Here is a 26,758-nt window from a genome sequence, read left to right on the forward strand (position 1 = left end):
CACATGGGAAGCAGAGGCAGGCAGATCTCTGTGAGTTCCAGGCCAGCCTGGTCTACACAAAAAGACCCTGTCTTAGGGAAAAAACCAACATACTGGATACTTACACTCATTTTTAGTTAATAGAGGATGATAGAAAATATTTACTAAATGTAGCTTCGTATCTGAAAATTTTCACTGTCTTAACACAGGTTTTACAATCTAGAGATCTGAGGGAACAAAAACATTTTTATCTCTTTTTCTCATATTTGATACTTGGAAGTTGTTACTGGAACCTGAAATCACTGAATAGTAATGACATTTTCTTCTTCAGGTTTGAAAGTGGATTTTACCGTTTTATAAACAAAAGCACACACAATAGCGAACTCCTAGCAGAAAGGTTTGTGATGTATCACACAGATCTCTCTGAGAACTCTTCCAGGCAGAAAACAACCATTTAGAGTACCATAAAAACAATCCACGAAGAAAGCACTGGAAACTTCCATAGGAGAGGTGTGTCACACACACACTGAACCTGCAGGACCAGGAGAGGCCACAATGGACTGCAGAAGCCCGAGGGAACCGTGAGCAGAAAACATCTTCTACTCTGACATCAGAACTCCATGACTGCAGAGACCAAGGGTTCCAGCTCTCTTCACCTCCCCAACAGTACCACATGCCACCTGCTAGAACCAGAGGGATCTGAGAACTTCGTTGCTTAATTCCGTGCAACTGTTCCAGCGGTATAGTCCATCTGTTTGTACTGATGCCGACTCTGGTCAGAAGAGCTCCTTTTTACAGTGGGCATTGGTTAATGCAAAGAACCCCCCAAAACTGATCAAATTCAGGGATCATAAAGGAAGAGGGAGCAGAAAGGATGCAAGGGTCAGAGGACAAGGAGGGAGGCACTGTGACATGCTGTCTTCCAGACCTGACATGTGGGTACTCAGGGACCCACAGCAGCGTGCTTGCCTGCACGTGTTCAAGTCAGTCAGCTTTCCAGTGTTGAGAGGGAAGGGCCCACAGACACTCACCCCTAGGTGAGGAGATATTGGCAGTTCATCTCTCCTAGGAGAAGGAGAGTCGTTTTTCTTCAGGTGCATGGCCACTGGTGGATTGTCCATGATCCCGTGGCTAGCCCTTTATCCATGTGCATATGGACATCACTGATTGGGTTCAGTGGATATTTTTTTTTAAAGCAGGGGACATGATGTATGGGGGCGTGTCTTAGGGGAAGTGGAAATGAGGCACGAATATGACCAAATACATTCTATTCATGTCTGAAATCTCAGAGAATGAACGCAAGGCATCATATAACAACATACCTGTACACATTTATGAGTGCCATGACAGCCCTTTTATGTCTTTGTCCTAACTCAGGATCTTTAATTTAGGATCTGGATAAATGTTCGCTAAGTTCAAGAAAAGTAATTTACAAAAAGAACAGAAAGCTCTCTGTAGTCTGTATGACCACACCCACCGTTGCTGCCTGGGTTATTTCATTCAGGTATTCCCCCAAAGGACACTCACTCACTCTCCCACTGACACGAGCCTCATAACTGGGATTTCAACTCCCTTTTCAAAATGGAAATACTTTTATATCTTCTTTCTCTTGCAACAGTAAAGATAGCATCCTATTCAACCTTCTTGAAGTTCATTAAGTACGTAATGAAAACGCTTTATATATTTTTACTTCCCAGAAACTAATGTGTTTAGCTATTTTGTCCTAAATACTTATTTCTATACTTTTTTCTAAATACTTATTTCTATTCCTTTCAGCTGGCATAGCCACAGATCATTTTGAGGGTTTTCATTATTACTGAAAATTTAAGAATTTTCTTCCAGTTTTGTTGTTACAAACCACACGTCACTGAGTGTCATCCCCACATAAAGCTTAGCCTTTGAGAACGTCTTAAAGGGAAGCAGAGTGGGGTCTCTGGATTAAAGGCATTTTAGGACATTTTAAAGTCCTCCGATTTTCAGTAGTGGCTTACGAATGGGCCACACTCATAATGAGTGGATGGGATGCCGTCATTCAGTAAAGCTCTCACCAGTTCCGCCGTCACAAGGCTTCCTTAGTCACTGTGTTTTATTTTGCATTTCTTTCATTTCCGTGAGAACATGTTCCAATATTTGTCGGCTGTATTTTCTCTGGTGGATTAGGCTGTAATAGCATAATTGCTAACAATTAGCATAAACGATACAACACCCTAATTGTACATAAACATTGTAAGTTATAGAGTACTCACATATCTACCACAGAAACCAAATGCTAACAGTCTGTAAATTTTAACTTTTTAATTTGGAGAAATTTCCAACTTATAGTAAACGATTGCTCTTTTGTTTATTTTATTGCTTTTTAATTTAGTGATTCCCCTTTTCCATAGAAGCTTTATAGTTTTCCTATATAATAAATGTGTGTCTGTGCATGTGTGCAGATACATGTGTGTGATCTCTTCAGGACTATCAAGTCGGCTTGGAACTGACTAAAAAAGGCCAGAGATATTCTTAGTCCTTGTTCTGAGATTGCATATTCAGCTTTAAACCTATTTAAAAAATATTTTCATTAATTCTTTGAAAATTGAATACATGCATAAAATCTATCCTAATCATATTCTCCCACCCCTCCCCCAACTCCTTCCAGATCCATCCCTCATCCCTACCTCCTCCCAACTTCATGTCATCTTGATTTATAAAAACCTTACTAAGTACAATTCATGTTGATTATCATTAATGCATACATCCATACAAAATATTAAATTAAAAAAGGACCTGTGTACAGGTATGAACACTATGTCAGTTCCCTTCACTTCTTTGTCTTAGTTCAGGATATTTAATGGAGGTCTTAATAAAAGCTCCTGAGCCAGGGGTGGGAGCTTGGGAGCCCCTGCCTGCTTCATTCCGGAACACTGGCTGGCTTGCCCTGTGCAGGCAGTCACAGCGCTACATCTACTATAAAGCATTCATAAAGCGTGCATATATGTATAGAAAAAGAGGTTTTATGGAGTTACCCTACAACAAAGAGGGATATCTCACAGAGATACCCCATGCTAGCAAATAAAAACCCAAGTACCAGGAATGGGTTAGCCTGCTGCTAGGGCTTTAACTTAGGACTTCATACATTCCAGTCAAGTGCTTTACCACTGAGTTATACCTCTAGTCTACCTTTGTTTAATCTTGTTTGCTAACTTTATATGATATGTTGTTGAATTATGTTTACTAATTACTACTCATAATTTAATTGTTTTATTCTTAGATAAGATTTTTCTACAATACCCTCTCTTCTGTGCATCAGTGTCTGTCTTCGGCATTTATAGGTGTTTATTTCTTTATTTTTGGTAGTATCTTTTTTTAGTTTTTCATATTTGGGCTGTACTTGCTCTTCTAGAATTAATTAGGTTGTTTCTATCTCGTGCTCTGTTGCCGAATCCACTCAGTATGAAATTGAATGTGTGTAAGAATTCACTTGTAAAATGTTGGCCGAGAGCACAGGCATTGTGTAAAAAGACAAATGGGAGAATAAACAAGCCATGGATTTCTTTACTGTCTGCCAATGCCTGATCTTCTTTGTAAGTTAATTTCTCTTCACAAGTGAATAATAACAAGAACCTTTGTATCTTTGAGATTAATCAGTATCTTAAACTGGAATTGTCCTGGTTCAATAATTACATTTGCTGCTCCATCAGTTCGGATTTGATGGTCTGTTGACATTAGTGGTTCCTGAAAAGCCTGATGATTTATTATCATGTTCTCATTCTGCCCAAGTGACAAATCCACTTATTTCTCCCTTTGCTGGCATCTTGTTAGGAGTATTTCATTGTATTAGAGGCATAATGGCTTCCTCTGCCGGAGAAGGCACAGTGCGATGCTGAGAGCATCAGGCTGGTTTGCCGACAGATGGGTCTGACTTCTAAAGCCAATGATGCCACAGTATTAACTGCCCAAATGTCCAAGTCATAATCCCTCCTCTGTGAAGTGGGGCCAGGGACAAAGCCTCAGCTATTGGTTTTGGGGTAAATGAAATGAAGTTATTTTAATAAATAATAAAAAGTAACTCTCACTGGTGGGTCACAATGTAGTCAGATATGCTAAAGGTCGACATTTACCAAAAACGTTAACCAGTTAATCAGCTAACCAAACAGTAGCTGTTTCTGTGAATTCTGACACGTGTATTCACAATGGAACAGCATAAGGGCATGGGATACCCCCCCCCCCAAATTATTGGTCAAGAAGGGCTGAGAGGTCTCCAAAATAACACAGGCTGGTGCATTGCCCTTGGTTACCTACCACAATTACACATCAGACACTATTGCTGAAGACACCACTTTGCCTGTAGGACGCAGAGAAATCGTTCTCAAACTGAGCAGGAAACTTCTTCCCTGTGGGCTGGAGTGGCCTTATCTAGTAACAGGCCCCGGATGCTACAAAGGTAAGATGTACTGCCTGGTGGAATAGTGCATGCCCTGCTAGGTAAGATACATGCACTAGTGCAATATCAGCGTGAGTGTTAGAGAGTAAGCAACTGCTTTCTGATTGACTTCAAGACCTGCTCCACAGAGGGAATTTCATGCCAGTTCTGTAATCCTGGTCAGAAGCCCATGGCTGGGGAGGTCATGGGTCCATAGAACCTGCCATTGCAATTTTGCTAAACGGTTATGCTCTCAAAGTGCCTTCAAAATACTTGTTCATAGACCTAGACTGGGTCTCTGAGCCTCGTTTAGAGAAACTCTGTTTTGCAGTGATCAGCAGTAAATGCGGTGATGCGTAGTTAGTTAAAGTTCTGAGAAGAAGCAAGGCTCAGGGAACTCAGGGAGTGTCACAGAGGAGGAGACAGGAAGACCGAGAGCTGGAAAGGAGGAAGGGTGGAGAGAATGTCTGTCTGTCTTTTGAAAGTGACACAGGCAACATTTAGTGGATTATCAAAAAAAAAAAAAAAAGATAAGTTAGGAGTGGGCGTGCTGGAGGCACGGGGGGTTGGAGAGGAGAAACGGATGATGAATATGATCGTATTTTATTGTGTACATGTATGAAACTCTCAAAGAAAAATTACAAAAAAGAAGACATGTCTTTGTCTTCTTGGATAAGAATTCTGACGTTGTATTCACTACGAACTTCCTACGGTTTATAAAATCACGTGTGTGATGGATTCATAGGCTCTCCTTGAGGCTGGATTTTCAACTTTTTCTTTTCTAGTCTTCCTTTCTAGTTTCCTTTCTTCTTCTTCTTTTTCCTTTCCTTTCCCCAGCCACACCTTCTAGTAAGATGTTGAAAAAAGAATCAGAGAGAAAGCACCATTATTTATGATTTTAGGAGAGGAATCCAATCTTTATTACTAAGTGGTAGAAGCAGACATAATTACTTTGGTTTTGAACAGTGATAACAACTGTAGTTTTTGAAAAAAAAAAAAACCAGTTGGAGTTCTGTTCTAGTTTCTAGTCCTGGTTTGCTAATAGTGTTTTTTTTTTTTTTAATAACTGGCTTTTGATTTCTTTGTTTTTTTTTCTTAGCGATTTATTTATTTATTTTATGTATCTGAATGCTCTATCTGCATGTACACCTGCATGCCAGAAGAGGGCATCAGATCCCGTTACAGATGGTTGTGAGCCACCATGTGGTTGCTGGGAATTGAACTCAGGACCTCTGGAAGCAGCCAGTGCTCTTAACTTGATTTTTTTTTTTTTTAAATTTTTGTTTTCTGAGATGACCATATGGGCTTTGCTCCTTATTTGTTAATATGGTGAATTACATTGGTTGATTTTCTCATGTTCAATCTTTTATTTCTGAAACAAACTCAGCTGGTTCATGACATTTTATTTTAGCTTTACATATGGGTTTAATTCTGCCAATTGTTTATAGGGTGGAGGTCATAGGCGCGTGTTAGCTCCGCTGAAATCGTGCATGACGCAGGGCGCGAGGCAGAGCTGCGTCTTCTCTACAGTGAGCTGGGACCCGGAGAACAGCGGTTGCTTTGTTCTGTTGTCATATTATTGAGTGACGTTGAACCCAAGCTTCCTGGTTTTTTTTAATGACAGATTTTACAAGCATAGGAAGTTCATAGTGAATATAACATCTCCTGCCTTTTCAGTTGATGCTGTCAGTTGATATTACAGCTCTTGGGACATGGAAGCTTTATAAATGGACTTCAATTATTCTGCCTTCCTCGAGAGCTGACAAACTCAATAGCCCAGATATTTTATGTGAGATCTACAACCCAACATAAAGGCCTTGCTTCCCAGTAGAATTTAAGTAATGAAAACAAAGCAGGAATGGGGGAGGGGAATGAAACTGTGTGGAGCCAAGTCCTTAGGAGTGAGTCGGTGCTGAGGGACGATCCAAGGGTTAGGGTTACTATACCGCTGGGGATTGTTCTGCGCAGTGCTACCTGCTGTAACTGTGAAGAGGCCTTTATGGTTGTCACTGGATTTCTCACAGTAGAATTTCTCTCTGGTTCTGGTAAATGATACAGTCCTAGCTGCAGCCTCTAGGACAAATGTGGCAGGAATAACTATCAATATACGATACAAAGCAGGCCTCTTATCTCAGTGTGGCATGCTTGCCTAGAATCGCGGCACCCAGGGAGCAGTGAGACAGGATCGCTATGACTTAGAGGCCAGTCTGGGCTACACAATGGGATTTTGTTCTGAGCTGCTCCCCCACGCCCCCAAATGATTTATATCCACACAAAAATCAATATAGTCTTCTTTTTAGGGCACCATTGTCTTTTCAAAGGAACTTGAGCTTCTTCTAGTGCTCCGCGCTGTGTATGGTTATGGAAAGTGACAGTAATCCCAACCAGGGAAAAGTCCGGTAAGCGTCTTGTGACCAGAGATTAGTAGTGACAGGTCCTGCATGAGTAAGACTCTGGCAAGTGGCACTATCTGAGCCCTAGGAAGTGGCTGTACATAGGACTCAGCAACCGAAGCATTTAGGGGCTAGCTCAGGCTTCTGATGCTCAAATAGCTATCTACTCTTTATTTTAATTTAAAACTATTATTATTCATTTATCTTCTCAATGATATTTTTTGGGGTTACAATATTACTATGTCATTTCTGCCTTCCACTCCCTCCTCCATATCCTCTATACCTTGCTTTCTCTCAAATTCATGGCTTCTTTTTTCTTCTATTGGTGTTACATCTATATTTGTGTACAGGCAATTAAGATTTGCCTTTTAAAATGAAATATTTAATATTTACACATGTGTATGATGTTTGGATCCATACCACTCCTATTCTCTCCTCTCCCACGCCCTCCCCCCTTACCCTTAACTTTCCCTCTCAGCTTCATGTGCTCTCTCTCTTTTAATACCCACCGAGTCCATGTCATGCTGTATGTGCCTGGTCATAGGGCCGTCTCCTAGAGCCTGGGTCACCCCAAGGTCCATATCTCTGAAGAAAAGTGACTCTCCATCTTCCAGTTGACACAAGCTGCCAATACTCCTCGGGTGAGGATGGGCTATCATCCTTGTTAGCTCTTTCCCGCCCATGATGCATGAATATTTAAGCAACAGAATGTTTGATCACCACTATCTGTATGTCATAAAAGTAGACTTAGTCCAGTCATTCCTGGATTATAGATTTTAAATGTGTGAGAACCATCAACTCAGGGACCGGAAGAGCTAAATGTGACAGATTTAGGCTCACAAGAAAGCCAGCAAAGGCCAGGGCTTCTTAGAATGTGACTTTGTGGCAGGACCCTGGATGCAGAAGTGCAGACTCAGTCTCTCTGAGTGGCCCAGTCACTGGGGTTTTAACCAACTGTCCTAAGGAGGCAGGGCATTCCTTAGCTCTCAGCTCTGGTGAAAAGGGACATATTAATCTGAGGATCCTATAACATGCAGATAGTCCCTGTTATGCAGTGGTTCTGTTTAGAAATTTTTGTCTTTATGATGTTGAGAAAGCAATAAGCAGTCTGTACTGACCTTATGCCAAATTCTGATTTTGAGTGTTTCCTAGACTGTACTAGGATATTCTTTCTTGATATAAAATATTGTGTTGTCAATATTTTTTAGGGGAAGGCTACATGTGTTGTAGTTTGATTTTCTGATGCTGTGATAAAACTGACCAAAACCAACTCTGGAAGAAAAGAGTTTATTTGGGTTCCAGAGTACAGTCCATCATTGAGTAAAGCCAAGGCAGGAACTCTATGGAGTGGCTGAAGCAGAGACCATGGAAGATGGCTGCATTTTTAAAGAACAGGAGTTAGCAAAGTACAGGCTCTTAGGCCAAACTTAATCCTGGAGCTAGGAATAGTTTTTACATTATAAAACTTTAGACTGTAAAACAAAGCAAAACAAAACAAAACAAAACAACAACAAACTCTGTTAGCTTTTCTATTAGAATATTTATTCAAGAATAATGAACATTTGAATTTTGGTATGTGTGTGGCATATATGATTGCATGTGTGTGTGGTGTGTCTGTGTGTGTGTATCTCTGTGTGTGCTCATATATACACTAGAGTGTCTTCCTCTGTTGCTCTCCAACCTTATTTTCCGAGACAGGGTCTCTTACTGAACCTGAAGCTTGACAGCGGAATTGGCTGGCCAGTGAACTCCCAGCGTCAGCCTGTCTATGCCTCCAAGGCTGGCTCTGCCTAATTTTTACACAGGAGTCATTCCTATTGCATAGCAGGTGCTCTTCCTCAGGGAGTCATCTCTTCATCCCTAGGGACATTGTTTCTGTTGCGGTAATTCTCCAACCCAAATAAGACTGGTCAAAGAAAACACAACTCAATAATTATGAATATAAGCTACATGCCTAGATTGGGCAGATTCATCACTACACTACTCTATTCCCCAGCTATGAGACCCTTATAACTTGCGGGTTTTCCAGGCCATGTGCTTGTCCTTCCACCTCCTGGATCTCGTCTCCCTCCTCTGTCATCCTCCTCCATCACCTTCCTTCCCAGTTGTCCTCTCTCTCTCTGTTCCCACCAACCTTTATTTCTCCACCTCCACTTCTCTGCCCAATCACTGGCTCTAGCCTTCATTTTACAAATTAAGGTGGGCAGAAGATTCAATAGAAGTCACCTGTGTACTGATTCACTCCTCCTCTGCAGCCCCTCTCAGGAAAAGGGAATTAGCATCAAAATACAAAGGCGGGGCTATCCACCGCAGTTTCTTTGCTAGAAAAGTCTGAAATGTCTATTGTCCGGTCTTTTACAGAAAGCTTGACTGACTCTTTTTTTAGGAGATAATTGCAATATTGTGCAGCTTCCTTCACAGGTAGGCTGTTAGGCTAGCAACCTCCATAGCAATACATATGCATTTTCAAGGGCCTGCTTATTTCCTCCTGGAGAGATCTTGTAAGCATTCGATAATTATTCATAACTATTCTATGAAATGCAGCATAAGACTTTGTTGCCATATCTCTGGAAAGCCTGGAGCATGTTGGAGTAAATAAACTTTCTAAATTACTTGTGCTATGCGTTATCTAACTTAATCCTCTCAACTTCCCTGTGAGGTATTGTTACCTTCCTTCTGCAGATGAAATAAATGTAAGACACAGAGTCTTTCCACATAGAGCTTGCCTTGGGGTCCTGGGCACGTGATTCAGGGGTAAGGGAGCCAAACAAGCGTAGGCAGAAACAGAGGCAATGTCCACATTGAATAATGAGCCTAGAGAGCATCATTATCAGAATGTTTGATTAATCTATAAGTAGGAAACCCTTTTTTTCCCCCTGGGAATGTGCAAGCAAATTAAAAAGCATCCTTTATGCACAGCAGGATTTCAGGAGCACATGCTCTCACTGCTGCTTGCTGCTTATGTTCAATTTGTTCTGCAGGGCATGGCCACAGGCCAGCACTGTGTGTAGGTAGAATAGGAAGTGCCGGAGTGCCTGAATCTCTGCAGCTCCAGTGTGGGATTTAAGGATCTGGGGCAGGAAGCTTCTTTCCATCCCTCAGTCCCTTCTACCGACTCACTGATGCTTGGAACATGTTGAAGAAGGCACAAAGGCTTCCTTTCACTCACTGTTGAAGATCTGCTTCCCTGCAGTAAGTCCCCAAAGCTCTCTTACCATGCTGTATGTCTTAATCACCACACTTATGACATCTTACAGACAGAGGCTGGGTTGTAGTTTTATGCCCCCACATCTATACAGTGACAGGCTTAAAACAAGCCACTCACTAGGCATTTGTCAAGTGAATGAAATCTTACGTTTTTATTAGAGGCTGTTGTGTAATGTTGTATAATGTTGTGTAACATTATAAGACTGAAACATTCCATCCTGCCTGGAAGCTACTTCATCAGGAAGGTAAACAACTCAAAACTTCAGGAAGTCCCTGAAATTGACCAGATTCACTCCCCCACCCCCTGCCACAGTAAGCAATAACAGCTGAGAGTCTCTCTCAGATGAAGCAAAACTGAGCTACAAAAAAGACTTTGAGTCAAGCCAAGCTGCCAAGAAGACTCTGAGACCAGTCCAGCTTCCTGGAAGAAACAGAAACCAGCCTAGCTGCGTGGAAGAGGTTTAGATCAACTGAGGCACTTGGAAGGCCATTCTTCAATCTTTTGAGCTGCCTGCATGATGCACAGTATGCAGCAGGTTCTCTGCTTTGTGAGCTGTCATGTAAAAGTGTCTTTGAGTAATTTCTGCTCTTGTAACCCCATACCCATTATTTCTGTAAGTAATCCCTAACCCACATTTCCATAAATAACCTCACCAAAACTCATTTGTTCACCAACTGGGACTTTGGTGTTATCTGTACTTTGGTCTGTTGTGGGTTCCCTGCCTGGGGTGATAACATGTGTGTGTGTTGAGGCTCCTTAGGAAAAGTTTTGTCACACAACAGTGGGAAATGACCAATATTAGGAAATTTTCTAAAGGGCCTGTCTGGTGCTGAATTGGTGAGATGGAAAGATCCAGAGAGGTTACAGAAGAAGCACACCTATCTCTTTCACAATCTTCCTTGTAGTCAGTCTCTAATTTAGTTATCAGAAAACAGAGCTTTTGAATAGCCAGGGAACAATATTTTCACAGTTATTCCTATGCAAAATGGAGGCAGGTGGGTATGGGCCTTCCAGTGTCCAAAGTGTATAGTATGCTGTGTAGATCTATAGTAGAACCACCACAAGAATGTGCACCACCTCTGTTAGATGACAATGAGTCCTAACACAGTTTCTGAGGTGTGTATGTGTGTGTGTGTTGCGTGCGTGTAGGTGTATGTCCCCTACCTACACAGGACCATCTGATAGGATTCTATGGAGATGGGTGTCTTCAGCTGTGTCCCAATTTTCCCATAGGGACTAAGGCCTAGTCATCTGTTCCCCGCCCATCATAGTCATAGGGTAGTGATACATTATGATAAAACATCTGTTTCATTCTAAGAGACTGGAACATTTGCTGGACAACACAGTTAATAACACCTTGAAGTCTCTTAAGACTTAAGACTGCTGTCCTACTGTGTACTCAGCCTGTTTCTTTAAGAGAACAATGAAACACCTTCCCTTACTTGCGCTGGATTTCCCAGGTAATCAACTTTGCAGCTTAAACTAATGCACAGCTCCAATCTTAAATTATTTCCTCTTGCATGCCTCTGTCCCAGAGTTGTGTGTGTGTGTGCAGTTGAAAATATAGCATTTGGTTCTTTACCAGATGACTCCTTGTCTTTCTTTCTCTCACCCTCAGCCCTCCGCCGATCCAAGGAACTCAGTTAGCTATGCTGGCGTAGCTGACAAGTGGAGGTCCTACCGAGATTGGAAAGATGAGGAAGATTGCTGATGGGCCGTCTCTGGGGGCACGCATTAGGACAGGAGACGTATTGGATATGAACCGAAGGTAAGTTTTCGGGGTATGTAAACGTCATGGGTTTAGCACACAGTAAGGAGTTGCTGGCTAAGCAAATATCTACTCTTCTGGCTCAGCGGGGAACCGCTGTTAAAGCTAGGGTTATTGAAGAATTTACAAAAATTCTCTCCATGGTTTGTGGTGAGCGGGCACTTTTAAGCTGAAGACTGGGAAAAGGTAATAGGTGATTTTTATGCTGCTGCCAATTGCCATGGCCCTTTATTCCTTAGAAAATTGGTTTGGGGTGTTTGTCTTCACCTGTGGCGATTTCTTTCTGTACAGTTTTCCTCCCTCTTCTGCATCTCTGGGTTGCAAATGCCACCCTCCCTGTCCACACTGCTTTCGAGGGATCACTTTCGAGGGATTGCTTTCAAGGATTGCTTTCGAGGATCGCTTTCGAGGATTGTTGCCTACGCTCTTGTTTTTAGACAAGAGTGAGGACTGAGTTGGAGACTTTTTTCCGCTTTTTTCTTTTTTGTTTTTTGTTTTTTTTTGAGAGGGGAAAATTTCATCCCAGATAGAGGGGTGGGGTCTGGCTCCGGAGGAGGGTCCCTGACCTCGCTGTGGGGGCTCCTATTTCTCTCCGCTGTGCTCTCGCTCTGGCTGATGAGTGGAGAGGTCTGTGGGCCCAGCATTGACATCCACGACGACTGTCAGTAGCTGGGGCGCCTGGAGTACTGCGCGGTGATGGGGGCATCTTCCACGTCCTGCTCATCTCCAAGGCCAGGGACTGCCATGGCTGCTGCTGCTGCTTCATAGTCATCACTGAGTGGTTGCTGCTGTTTCGAGTGGCCGGCCTCAAGAGCCTGGGGGACCTCTTCCCAAACCTCACAGTCGTCTGTGGCTGCTGCCGTCTGCAGTGGCGCACTGGTCATCTTTGAGATGACCAGTCTCAGGAATGTCTTAAGGAACAATACTCGGGGGGCCATCAGGATTGAGAGAAATGCTGACCTCTGTTGCCTCTCCACCATGGACTAGTCTCTCATCTTGGATGCTGCATTGTGGGGACCTGTGTCCAGGGACATTGAAGGGGAGGCCCACGTGTGAGAGGACCACCATCAACGATGAGTGCAGCTGTTGCCACTGGACCGCAGATCGCTGCCAGAGAATGTGCCCAGGTGTGTGCAGGAGGTGAGCCTGCACCGAGAACAGCGTGTGCTGCCACCCGGAGTGCCTGGGCAGCTGCCATACGCCTGACAGTCATTGCCTTATCCAGAAAGATACAAACTGCCCAGACATTGAATGAACTTTCCGGGAGGGTGCAGATGCATTGCTTTCTCAGAGTGATATTCAGTCTCATTTTCATATTGCTGTTTTAGATTCAAATCAACAAATTGCTTTGGTTCAAGAACAAGTAGATTTTATGTTATCCACCAGACATGTTGTTAGCTATGATCCCTTCCTTCATGCCATTTGTGTTACACCCGTGCATGTAATTAATGCTTCCTTTTCTGTTAAGTATTTGAGTCAGTTGATTTCTGGCTCTTGGAATGCTACTTGTTATAATCTTACTCGGCAGCTCTTTAATAAGATTGTATTAGTTAATGATACCAGAGTTGACCCAGATACCAGTCATCTGTGATACCAGTCATCTATCTTGAGCTTGTTTCTTCAAGTGGGAATGCTGGTGAAAGAGTGGGCTGGAGTTACTTCCTTGGCAGTTTTTAGCCTAATTTTGCTGATGCTTGTTTTTTGGGCGTCTGTGCCGCCTTCAGGCACAACAGCTACAATCTCAAGCTGTTGTGCGAGGATTGGTGCTTTTACATGGTCGAGGGGATCCCTCTGCTCAAGTGTGGCTGACCATGTTACAACCTAGGCCCGAGCTGCAGCCGGGACTGCAAGGGAGTTTTCCCTGAGAGACATGCCTGGCTGCATAGGGGTTGGTGTTGATACAGTTCCCCTCCTCAGGAAAAAGACACCGGGATGGGTATGACATACCACCTCACTGTACAACAGCAGGGGGCTGGAGGTCATTACAATATCCCCAATTTTCACTGAGAGTCTGGTCTCTGTCTCCGCTTGGCCTCTAATTAAAAGAAAAAGGGTGAATTGTGAGTCACCATCCTCTGCACCTGTGCTGTAGTGCCAGCTCCCCTGTCTCTATGCATTTCCCTGAGAAGACTGCTCAAGGAGAAATCCAAACTTAGGTGGTAGGCTGCCGAGTGTGTCTCCTTGTTCCTGTTTTTATTCCTGTTCCTGTTTGTGTTCCTGTTTTGTGGGGAGTATAAAAGGGAGCTAGCTATGCAGTTGAAAATATAGCATTTGGTTCTTTACCAGACGAGTCCTTGTCTTTCTTTCTCTCGCCTTCAGCCCTCCGCCGATCCAAGGACCTCAGTCAGCTATGCTGGCGTAGCTGACATGTGTGTGCTGGGATATTATTCACTTTTCATAGTAAAAATAGAGGTTGAAAGTGTCTTATAAAGTCAATATCCACAAGAAATGCTGGACATAGGGTGTGGATATTGCTTGACAAATGCTGTTATAAGTCATTTGTTTGTCATTTGTTATCTGAGTCAGTGACTCTGTGACTTAATCTTTTGTAGAACTCTGTTCAAGGCTTCTGTAAAGTGTCCCATGTTCCTTCACCACGTGATACTTTCTGTGCTGTTCAATAATTACAGAGCAATGTCCTTTGTGCGGGACACACACAAAGTCTCACAACAAACAGACACAGACACAAGAAAGGATTCACCAGGCAGCCTTCAGGCAGGCACAGATCAGACTTAGGCAACAGACAGATAAAAGGACAGAAGACACAGGAGATGTGAAATAGAGATTTCAATTCTGGACTCACGTTTGGTTAAATGAGTATATCTGAAGTTCTTTATTTCTTTCCTTAATGTGACACCAACACATTGTTGGTGACATTGTTTGTCAGTAATGCTTTCAAACTGAGCACACTAGAATCTCTGCAGAGAATGAAGGACAGTAGAGCCAAGTGGGAAAGCTAAGCAGAGGTGTGGAGCTGGCATTTGGTATTTTGTGGTTATCAGTTAACATTTTCTGACTGTGAGCATCCTGTGTGTACAGCCATACACATATGGTTGCAAACCGGGAAAAGAAAGAGAGTCTATGGCTTTCTCTTGACACTTGACTCTGGTTCACCTTGGGCTATTGACTCTTTGGTGTTTAGGGCTGAGAGTCATTCAGGTCTACAAGTAATTGCATCATTCAGGAAAATGTCCCTGGCTTCAAATAGAGTATTTCATGACCAGCCCATATATCAGTCTGGACACTGCTGATATTGATAGCGTGGCCTGTACCAGTGCCTCCTCAGAAAAGCCAGGGGTGAGGATCCATTCAGCTTCCATTTCAGCCAGGCGCCAGCTTCCTTTGCCCACGTCCTCGTGCGTATCCTTTTCTTCACAGGAGGACTGTTTATTTAGCAGCAACGGCATGTGCCAGAGCAGAGGCTTAGGTGAGGCTGCTCCACTTAGTGCCATATGTCTCCTTGAGGTACACAGCAGAAGCTGCAACCCTGTAGTGAGGGACACAATCAGACAGCAGTGTCAGAGCATTATGAGTGTGTCAGGATGATGAATTTATGATAACAATGTCACCATTGGCAGCAAACACAATGAGCTGCATCTCAACCAGTCATTTCTCATGGCTGTGGATTGTGCAGAGTCAAGTTTCCCCCATCCCTTTCGGTCTGGGGGATGTTTGCAATGGTAGTTGTTAAAGAAGCAGGAGTTTGAGATAATTTTGGATAAGCTTATTTGAGTTGACTCTTGGCAGGAGATTTGTATGCAGAATAAGCACATAGAGACAGAGACGAATGGGAACAGGGGATGGGAGAGGGAAGGGGCTGGAAGAACTAGAACATTTAGGTCTTGGAGTCTTTCTTACACCATATAGGAAGTGTACGAAGTGATAAGAATTTACGCACACCTCCTTCCCAGGGTTAGCCTGCTCAAAGCTGGAATCTCTTTGTAGCCCCTAAAAGGCTAACAGCTTCCAAGATGATTGTCAGTCTCTCAAGCACTTCTCTACTGTTTCAGCTATACCACAGACCCCTACTTAGCCTGAGTCTGATGGTCACTGCTTAGAACTGAGACACATCTCACCAGCAGAGGGTCATGTCCCTCCAGGGGACACTCAGAGTTTGTCATGGACAAAGCACACTTCTCCATTTTGTCTCCTGCTTCATGTAAATGAGAGTGGCCAGCCTTTTTGGCTCAAGCTGGGAGCCCATTAGAAAGAATTAAGACGTATGAGTTGAAGTGAAAGAAATGCTACCCTGTTGAGAGTTTACAAGGAAGACGTATAAGAAAGGGAATCCTTCATCGTGGAGTAGTCATCGGATGCTGACGGATGGCTGTCCAAACGGGTCAGGTCCCAACTTCTAGAGTCTGTAAATGTTACTTTATATATAGAAAGACAGCAACCATGTGTGGGCGTGATTAGACGAAGAAGCTGTGCTGGAGAGCTGGTGCTCCACGTGCAAACCAGTGTAGCCCAGGGGCTGGTGCTCCACGTGCAAACCAGTGTAGCCCAGGGGCTGGTGCTCCACGTGCAAACCAGTGTAGCCCAGGGGCTGGTGCTCCACGTGCAAACCAGTGTAGCCCAGGGGCCGGTGCTCCACATGCAAACCAGAGTGGCCCAGGGGCTGGTGCTCCACAGGGGCCGGTGCTCCACATGCAAACTAGCGTGGCCCAGGGGCCGGTGCTCCACATGCAAACCAGTGTAGCCCAGGGGCTGGTGCTCCACAGGGGTCGGTGCTCCACATGCAAACCAGCGTGGCCCAGGGGCCGGTGCTCCACATGCAAACCAGTGTAGCCCAGGGGCTGGTGCTCCACAGGGGCCGGTGCTCCACATGCAAACCAGAGTGGCCCAGGGGCTGGTGCTCCACAGGGGCCGGTGCTCCACATGCCGGGTTCTGAGCCCACTGCCTGAGGATATTGGCATGTGGAGATTATCTTGAGACACCCCAGAGGGTTCTGAACCTACTTACAAGCATCTTGAAAGAGAATTGGGAGATTATACACCAGAGGAGAAGCGGGAAGGCAGAAGTAGAGACTGGAGTGATGGAGGTAGTGCGTCGGGTTTCAATTTTAGTGTAGCCGCATTTGTTAGTCTTTCTTAAGTCTTATCTTTTTGTATCTTATTTAAGAAATGTTTTTTTTTACTCTTAGATCATAATGATATGTTCTATATTTTCCTGCAAAAAATCTAGTTTACTCATACTTAAGTTGATTATATGGATTTTAGACTTTAAATATGATGTGAGTGGACAACTAAATTATATATCCTATATTATGCATTGATTATAAGTTTCTATTTGGAGCTCATTGTTTTAATGTTATTTGGTATTTCATTTGTTTACATACATAAGTATACATATGTATATATGTGTATATAATCCTATTGAATTGTATACGAAGTATCTATTCTAGTCCTTTGGTCTGTCTGTCTCAGCCCTATTACTCACATGTTAATTATTACATAGCAGTAAGATGATACATAGGAAGAGTACAAACCCCTCCTTCTTACATTTGGCCAGTGTGCTGGTTAGTTTTTGTCAAATTCACACAAACTAAAGACATGTGGGAAGAGAGAGCATCAACTGTGGAATTGCCTCTATCAGACTGGCCTTTGGGCATGTCTGTTGGGTATTGTCGTGATTTATGATTGATGTGGGGGGTGGGGGACTCACACCACTGCCAGTGGTACCACCCTTGGACAGGTGGTCCCGGCATGCATAAGAAACTCACAGGGGAGCAAGCATGTAAGCGGCGCTCTTCTGCCATCTCTGCTTTAGCTCCTGCCTCCAGGTTCTTTCTACCTTGAGCTCCTGTTCTGGCTGGTCTACATGACTGACTATAACTCTTATGCTGAAATGAAGCCTTTGGTCCATTATGTAGCTTTTGGTCACTGTGTTTAGCGCAGCAATATGGGGCATGCTAGAAGAGCCAGGACTGTATTTTTTGCATGAATATGATTGGGAATGTAATATGCACATAATTTTATAACCTGCTACTTTTACGTAACTTGATAACATATGCTTTTCACAGATAGGGGCCCAATCCCAGGCATTACAAACACTAGGTGGTTTAGCACTGAGCCACATTTCTGCCAACATGCAACTTTAAGTATTCTTAAAGCTCTTGACATTTAAGACTGTTCATAGTATTTCCTTGTGTCCTGTATCATATTAAACAAAAATATACCCATAGTGCATGGTATTTATTTTCAGGTTTTCTCATTTAAAACAACACTAGCATAGTTATATTTTTTAGGATCATTGCACTAGTATATATTCTCAGAAATTGACGATAATTGATTGTATTTGGAATAGAACTTTACATGTTCTTCAGGATTCTTTGAAAGTGTTCATACATTTAATGAGTTCTTAATCAGCAATGGCTACTCCCATTTTTTAAAATGAAAGACAAGCTCATTATATTTAATAATTTTGCCTCCAGCAGGCTCAGCAAAATGAAACGTTCCTAAAGACACTGAGCAGTATTCTTAAGTATTGAGGTAGGAAAGGGCTCACGGTGGTGTACAGGGACAGCATTTGAAGAAGAAGAATGGGGAAGGATGGGCTTAAAGAATCTGTCCCAAAGCACTTCTGATTTTGTGTCAGGAAAGAGGCTATTTCTGCCGACTCCACTTGTTTTCCCATGGTTCTGACGATGCCACATGCAGGTTTTAGGAGATGCTGGCTTTTTTTTTTTTTAAATGTCAGTGAGGTGGGACCACATCCACATTGCTTATAATGACTGTCATCAGTGGCAATTAATTTAGCCTGTCTCATTTTATTCTTTTTGACAGCTTCATGTTTATTTCACATCACAGAGGCTGAAAAGGGGACCGTGCGATTTGTTTTATTGTCAGGCAGTCATGTTAATTTGAGCTTGGTCAGGAGTGTGCTCAGGAACCTCTTCTCACCGCTGCAAAAGGAAACCAAGCACAGAAGTCAAAGCTAATTGAAAAAAATATAAATAATATATATATATTAAAGATTTATTTATTCCATTTATATGAGTACACTGTAGCTCTCTTCAGACATACCAGCAGAGGGCATCAGATCCCATTACAGGTGGTTGTGAGCCACCATGTAGTTGCTGGGAATTGAACTCAGGACCTCTGGAAGAGCAGTCAGTGCTCTTAACCACTGAGCCATCATAAATATATATGTTTATTTATTTAGAAGTTTTGTGTTCCTATGTTTATTTCCCACATGATGGTTCCTCCTGTTTGTTGACTTCTGTCTATTATATAAAGATGGCTCAGCAGTTAAAAGCACTATCTGCCATCAGGATAGATATGGCCCTCATGCCTCACTGGACAACGACAGGGGGACCGGAGCCACTACAAGGTCCCCTTCAATTACTGGAGGTCAGGCCTCTATCTCCGCCTTCACAAGATTAGAATCGCCACAGCCCTTCTGTACTTAGAGAAGGGAGGAGATGTCAGGGGCAGCCCTGCTTATACACTGAAGGCCTAAAATCAGCCATAGGCCTAAAATCAGCAATAGGCCTGTCATACATGTATACTACACCAAATCTTGGGTCTCTGGATAAACACTGAAACAGATGGCTATAAGCTATTGTAAACAGGCAGTTTTTATGACAATTTACGAGCCTGAGTAGTCATAGACCTTGTAAATAGGTAACCTTGGCAGATAATACCAACTTAGATAAAGACAAGCGAATCATAGGCAGAGCCATAGCGACCTGTCCCCTGAACCCTTACCCAGCCGATACCCTGTTTTGAAAGATATCTGTATTCCCCCTGAACACCCACGCTCTGGTGTCATCCCCTTCCCCACATCCTGCCTTTCTGTGTTTATAACCCCTGTGTGAATGAGTATAAATTACAATTTGAAAAAAATAAATAAATTATATTAAAAAAAAGAAATAACACCAGAAAGAATTAGGGCCAGGAACAAATATGGCATTTATTGTAATTGCAATGAAAGTTCCATAAAGATTTTAAGGAGAAATAAAAAAATAAAAAGCACTGTCTGCTTTTGCTGAGGACTCAGGTTCAATTCCCAACAACCACATGGTGACTCACAACCATGTGTAACTCCAGTAGAAGGGGATCCAACACTGTCTTCTAACCTGTGAGGACACAGGCATGCATATAGCACATAGACATACATGTAGGCAAAACGCTCATACAAATACAGCTAGTGACTCTAGAAACTAAAACCAATATTTTGAATGTGTCTGTGACCTGACTGTGTTGCCATTTCTATTATATCCCATCGGATATTTACTTCAGACTTCTGTCTCACTGGCTGTCAGTCAGTATTTCTGGGGAATGCACAGAAATGTCGGTCATATAAACTGAATGCAATCAGCAAGAGGGAAATCTGTGAGTAGGAAATATTCTGTAATTCAGTCTCAGTAATCTGGCCCCACATGGGAAGGCAAGTACCTACCTGGGGCCTGCCACCCACCAACACAGGGACACAGCCATCACTGAACCTAGTGTACAAGAAGCAACGGATAAAAGAGACCAAGATCTTTTACACCCAAATCCACCTGGCCTTGTGTTCTGGCATTACTATGTATACTAGCTGTTTCTTTGTCTATACTGTGAATTTGAAAGGTTAATTGAGTCAATGTATAATTTTGGAGGGCAGGGCAAAGGTAAATACTCAGTAATTGACGATGATAGTTTGTATCTGGAACTTCGAACAGAGCTTAAAGGCAGTGACCACGTTGACTATTATGAAGATGTCCAGGGCTTGTCGCTTTTGAAAGAATTCTATGCAAGTGTTACAAGTCCGACTCTCTGGGAAGCAGCTTTCAGGCGGGAATAGGAACACAGGAATGATTTTGAGATGGGCACTGGGAGGGTTTTGGTTGTGAACTTGGCTGGGCACACCTGTAAGGAGTTTTCTTGGTCACGTTGTACGAGGTGGAAGATCTTTCATAATGTGGGTGGGGCTGGTCACTGGCATCCAGGTATAAGGAGGTGCAGGCACTGGAGGTAAGTTATGGAATTATAGCTTTTGAGAAAGCTTTGTCTTTTGGGCTGCTTATCTTCATATTGCTCTGCCAGACACATCATCTGCCCTTCCATCCTCCCTGAATTCACAAGCAGGTTCTTTAGACTTCCAACGTGGACTGAAGACAAGTAACTTCCCAGGAATCCTCTGGGCCATCAGCACAGCCTGTTGGCCTCTTGGACTGGGCAGCTATAGGGTTTTAGGCTGTCAGTGTGATGATGATAGCAACCACTGAAGTACCCCGACTAAGTGCCCTTCAGAGATATTCTAGGCTGGGGCTAGAAGTCAAGGCTTTTTATTTAATTTCCCCTGCAACATGCAATTCACGGATGTGGGATTCTCCAGGAAGTGACCAAGGGAGAAAAAGGCTGTCCATAGTGAAGACAGTTTCTAGAAAGGGCTAACATCTGAGTACCGACTTTGGGTGATGTTTCTAGAGCTGGCTGGGGCATAAGTTCTTTTATCCGGACCGCATGACTGGGTGGTACCTCACGGTTGTCTGCTATAGCCAGAGTTCTGTTTTCTGTGGTCACACTATGTGAGTTCCATCATGCCTCCTGTTCCTGCTGCTTTTGCTCAGGAAATGTTCAAGTCACTTCCAGTCTCCTTTAGACTGCCTCTTCATCCTTTTCTCGGGCTTCCTTTGCAGTATCGGCCTTTCTGAGTTTGACTCATTTGGCTTAGCAAGTTGATCTCAAGTTCTATTTTCCTGCAAATGATACAATCTATTCTTCCTTATTGTTGGATAAAACTGCTCATGTGTATGGAAATCTTTTAAAAAAATCATTCATCAGTTGATAGGCAAATAGGCTGGTCCCATATCGAAAATAATGTTCCCTACTGTAAATAATGCTTCAAGCAACATAGATACTTAGGTGTATCTGTGGCATGTTAATTTAGACTTTTAAGTTTATTCCAAATTAGCACAGCAACATCATATGGTAACTGTTTTTTAGTTTTTGAGGAAACTCTATACTGATTTCTGTGATGGCAGTGTTAATTTACATCCTGCTAACAGTTTATAAAAATTCCTGTTGGCTGCATCCTCACCAGCATTTATTGTTTGTTGTTTGAAGGAATCTCAAGGTAGTTTTGATTTGAACTTCTATGATGGATAAGGACAGTGAACATTTTATATCTTCTTTCAATACTTATCTTTGACTTCATTTGCTGATTTGGTGACTGGATAATTGTTATTCCGGTGTTTAATTTTTTTGCCTTCTTTGTAGGTTTTAGACACTCACTCCCTATAAGATACACAGCTGGCAAGGATCTTCCTTTCATCCTGCAGGCTGGCTTTTCCCTCCACACATCGTCACCTTTGCTGTGCAGAGGCTTTTAAATTTCATGCTGTCCAGTCTGTCAGTTCTTGAAATTGTTTCTGGAGCTATTAGTGCGCTGTTCAGAAAATTCTTGCCTGTGCCTGTCTTAAAGTGTGTGGCCTCTGCTTTTTCCTAGCAGTTTCAGGGATCCATGGATCATCTGTTGAATGTTGAAGAGACTGTATTCTTTAGTGAGTATTTTCTGCCCTGGTCAGAGATCAGGGGCTGTGGCTGCATGGGCTATTTCTGCATCAATTCTATTTCACCACATGGCTGTTTGTGTGCATTCCCACACTGTTTTTGTGACTATGGCTCTGTAGTGTAATTTGAAGTCAGGTGTAATTTGAAGTAGGTTCCTTTGGCACAGCCCTTTCTGCTCAAGATTACCCTGGATATTTGGGGTCTTTTGTGATTACATTTGTGTTTTTATTCTATTTGGTGAAGAATGGAATTTTGATGAGGATTACATTGAATCTCTGCCCGATTCTGGCAATACAACCATTTTCATATTACTAACTCTAGGATTCATGAGCATGGGAGAACTTTCCATTGTCCATTGTCTTTTTTTAGTTTCTTCATTACTTCGTAGTTTTCGCAGTAGAGGTCTTTGTTCTCTTTGTTCAGGTTTATTTCTGACTATTTTAGTTTCTTGAGGATATTGTGAATGAGATTATTCCACTGAAATATTTCTCAGCATGTTCATTATTAATTTTTAGAAAACATATTTGCTACTATATGTTGCTATTTTCATGAAAGTGTTTATCAGATGTAAAAGCTTTCTGGCCTAGTGTCTTAGTATATCAGAGATAGGATTTTAAACTAGACAAGGCTGATAAGCCAAAGGCATAACTTATCTGGAATCAAGACATTATGCTTCATAAAGTTAAGTCTTTCTAAGTTTTTTTTTGTGTTGTTTCATCCTGTATTTGTTGTGGTTTTCTTCACTATGATAAAATACCTGAAGAAACGATTTAAGGAAGGAAGTATTTATTCTAACCCACAATTAAAAGGATACAGCCAGTCATGGTAGGGAAGGTGTAGTTGTTCCCAGTGACATACTTCCTGAAATATCTACCTCTCAAAATAGATCACCAGCTGGATATGCATTGTTTAAGCTCGTGCTCATGGGGGACATTTCACAATCAAACCATAACATTTCTGCCCTGATCCCCATAGGCTAGTATCCATCTCGTGATGCAGTGTCTTCAGTTCAGCATGAAGTCCCAGAAGGCTTCAGTTCTAACACTGTTCAAGCGTGCAGTGTTTCTTCTTGAGATTCAAAGCAATTGCTTTAAAAAAAAATTGATCTAAAAAATCAAAGCAAATCTTTAAAAAGCAAAACCAGTTACATGCTTCCAACATACAGTGGTACACGGTAAACATACAGTGGCACAGAAAACATTCCTGTTACAAAAGGGAAGAACAGGAGGATAACAAGGAAATGACAGACCCAATCAAGATCAAAATCCAGAAAGGCAAATTTCAAACCCCATGTCTGGAGCACCAGATGGTATCATCTGTGATACAGTGGGCTTGGGTAAACCTGCTCCTGATGGCATCATCTGTGATACAGTGGGCTTGGGTAAGCCTGCTCCTTCAACTCCATGACCTGCAGCATTTGAAGCCTCCCAATTGACCAACTTGTTGAGGGAGATATTTAAAATGGTGTTTTCTTGGGCCGACTATCTAAGGCTCTTCCAGTCTTTCATGCTGTCTCCACAAGGCTAGGCTGAGCCCAAACCATTCTGCCATCCATGCAGTACCCAGTATAAAATGAGACTCTAATGCTTAATGATTAACCAAAGGCTTTATATGTTTGGTAATGCTCAATTAACAAGATGCTCATATAATTAGAAGTTTTAACCAATTAACTAACTTAGATATAAGTTGCTACCAAGAACTGGTCTCAGTCCAAGCGTGGTTCTCCATCCTCCTACATCTCTGTCTCTCCCTTGCCTCAATCCTCCCCTTCTGTCTCCTCTTCCTCTCTTACTCCCCCTCTTCCTCTCCTTACTCTTCCCACCTTAGCTCCTCCCAACTTTTGGGAAAAATATCCTGCTACACCAACTCAATTTACTATCTTCAGCTTTCCTTGGCATATGTGCCATGTCTCTGTAATAGCTATTATTCTGGGGTCTCCATTACAACATAGACATTGTCTCCATAGCTTTGTACATGGCCTACTCTAGAAATCAATTCAGGGAACCTGACCTGGCTTCAGAATCTTTCTTGAACTTTGGTGTGTGCCTCTAAGACCTCTTACTCTTGCAACTAGTATCTCAGGGATGATGCCAAATTCAACTTCTATCTTGAGATATAGCCCAGACCCCCTGGACTACAGAAACAGTAGACTCTGCATGCCTTTCAGATGAACCTTTGAAAATACTTCCATCAGTGTCTCTCCTGGAGGAGGGCACCAAGGAGACTCCCTGTTTAAGCAATCACTTTTCAAATGAATTCGCCTTGTTTTATATGTTTGGTAATGCTCAATTAACAAGATGCTCACATAATTAGAAGTGTTAACCAATTAACTAACTTAGATATAAGTTGTTACCCAGAACTGGTCTCAGTCTTGCCCTCCTTGGGCAGTCTTGCCCTCCTTGGGCAGTCTTGCCCTCAAGGTACCTTCACTATTGTTGTAAACAATAATGTTCTCTTTAGTGATGTTAATCTCTCTGGCAGGTATGGCCACCTCACCTGCACCTTTGCCTCATTCTCAACTTTAACTAGCTCCACCATCCCTTTCTTGCTGACTGTAAATCTTGATGGAAGTAAGCAATGACCACCACAGAACCATGAACCATGGGACCTGGATATTATTCTGTCTTGACATTTCCTCCACCAAACAAGTTAGTCAATTTAGCTTGGCTCAAATTTTCAGGACATTGGCTAACACAGCCAGGTTAGTTGCGAGATTCTTACTCAATGACCTTTGAAACGTCATGATCACAATTTCTATTGTGAACGTTTGTGTTGGCATTCTGGTCTTTTTTTTAAATTTTCCTGAATTTTATTTTTCATATGAATGTACTAATATGTTGTGGGTGGGTTGATACAAATTGCTAATTATCAACTGTTAGAATCTTCCCCAGTCCCCTGGTTGACTTAAGGGAAAGACTGTCAGTCAGACATCAGGTAGTCCTCCCTCCTTATCATCTTTTATTGATTCTTTGTGAATTTCACATTATCCACCTCAATCCCACTCATCTCCCTGTCCCTTCGTATCTACCCTCTGCCCTTGCAACCTTCCCACCAAATGAAATTACAATGATAGAATAAAAAATTCTTGTCATGGAAGCTGTAGTTTGTCACAAGTATACCCTTTTGTCCACACATCTTTACTTGCAAATGTTCATTGCAGTGAATCACTGGTCTGTTCTGAAGCCTCTGGCTTCTGACACGCTATCAATACTGGATCCTCACAGGGACTTCTTTCAGATATCCTGTTGTTGCCCTGTATCATGGAGAACCTGCAGCTTTAGATCTGCAGGATCTTTCATTCGCTGCAGCAGATCATGGACGGGGCAGATGTCGGGGTGAGCCTACTCGAAGTCCTGGATCTGGGCCTGGGTATTAGCTGAGTTGGTCAGCCCTCCAGCTCTCCTGCACCCATGGCTCTATTGTGAACACTCCAGCGCTGGCTTGACTAGCCCTCCAGCACTGCTCTGGCTAGCCCTCGAGCACTGCCCTGGCTAGCCCTCCAGCATTGCCCTGGCTAGCCCTCGAGCACTGCCCTGGCTAGCCCTCCAGCACTGCCCTGGCTCGCTCACTCAATGATGCAGTGAAAGTTCAGGGCCAGTTCTCCTCTGGGAGGCTCATCCATACCTTTGCCACCAAGGCCAGTGAGGGGCAGGGCCTGCTCTCCCGAGTGCTGTAACTGGTGAGGTGCAGGGTCAGCTTTCTAGCTCTTATGACCTGGGGTCAGCTCTCCCACCTGCTGCCAGCGGGACATTAAGGTCCCTTAAACATAACTTTAGGACATATCTACAACTATGGCTCCAGACTCCATTTCCCTGTCACCAACTTTCTGTATTATTTACCTTTCTTGTCATTGTAACCAAATACCTGACAGAAGTAGTGTAAGGGAGGAAAATTTTGTCAGGCTTACAAATTAGGGGACACAGTCCACTGTGGTAAGAAAGTCACAGTGCAGCTCCGTGGTAGCATTACATGGACTGTCCGGAAGCAAAGAGCAACAGGAAGTGGGGCTGGGCTCTAACCTCCATTCCTCCCCCAACCTACTTCCTGCATCGCAAACAGGAAGTGGGGTTGGGTTCTAACCCCCATCCCTCCTCCTCCCCCAACCTACATCCTGCATCTTGCTTCCTCCTCTCAGAACAGTGTCACTACCTCGGGACTAACTGTTCAGACAGATGCGCCTATGGGGACATTCCACATTAACATTGTAGCACGCCCCACTAGGAAGTTAGTGTTGATCTGGGCCAAATGAGACTGATTTTAGTTGTATCCATGTTGAAATCAAATATTAAACATGAGCAGTTCCCTGAATGTTGGGGGAACTGACACGGGATTAGATTTCCTGCGTTTCTTCCACTTGATATTCAGAGAAATTGTCATTCCAGAGCTGACTTTCCGTCTCATTACTGTGGAGACGCCATTTTTTTTTAACTTGTGAGGAAAGCTCAGAGTAGATTATATCACCACCACCACCACCACCACCACCACCACCACCACCACCACCACCA

Source organism: Grammomys surdaster, unplaced genomic scaffold, assembly GCF_004785775.1.
Source record: "Grammomys surdaster isolate TR1022 unplaced genomic scaffold, NIH_TR_1.0 233, whole genome shotgun sequence".
NCBI lineage: Eukaryota > Metazoa > Chordata > Mammalia > Rodentia > Muridae > Grammomys > Grammomys surdaster.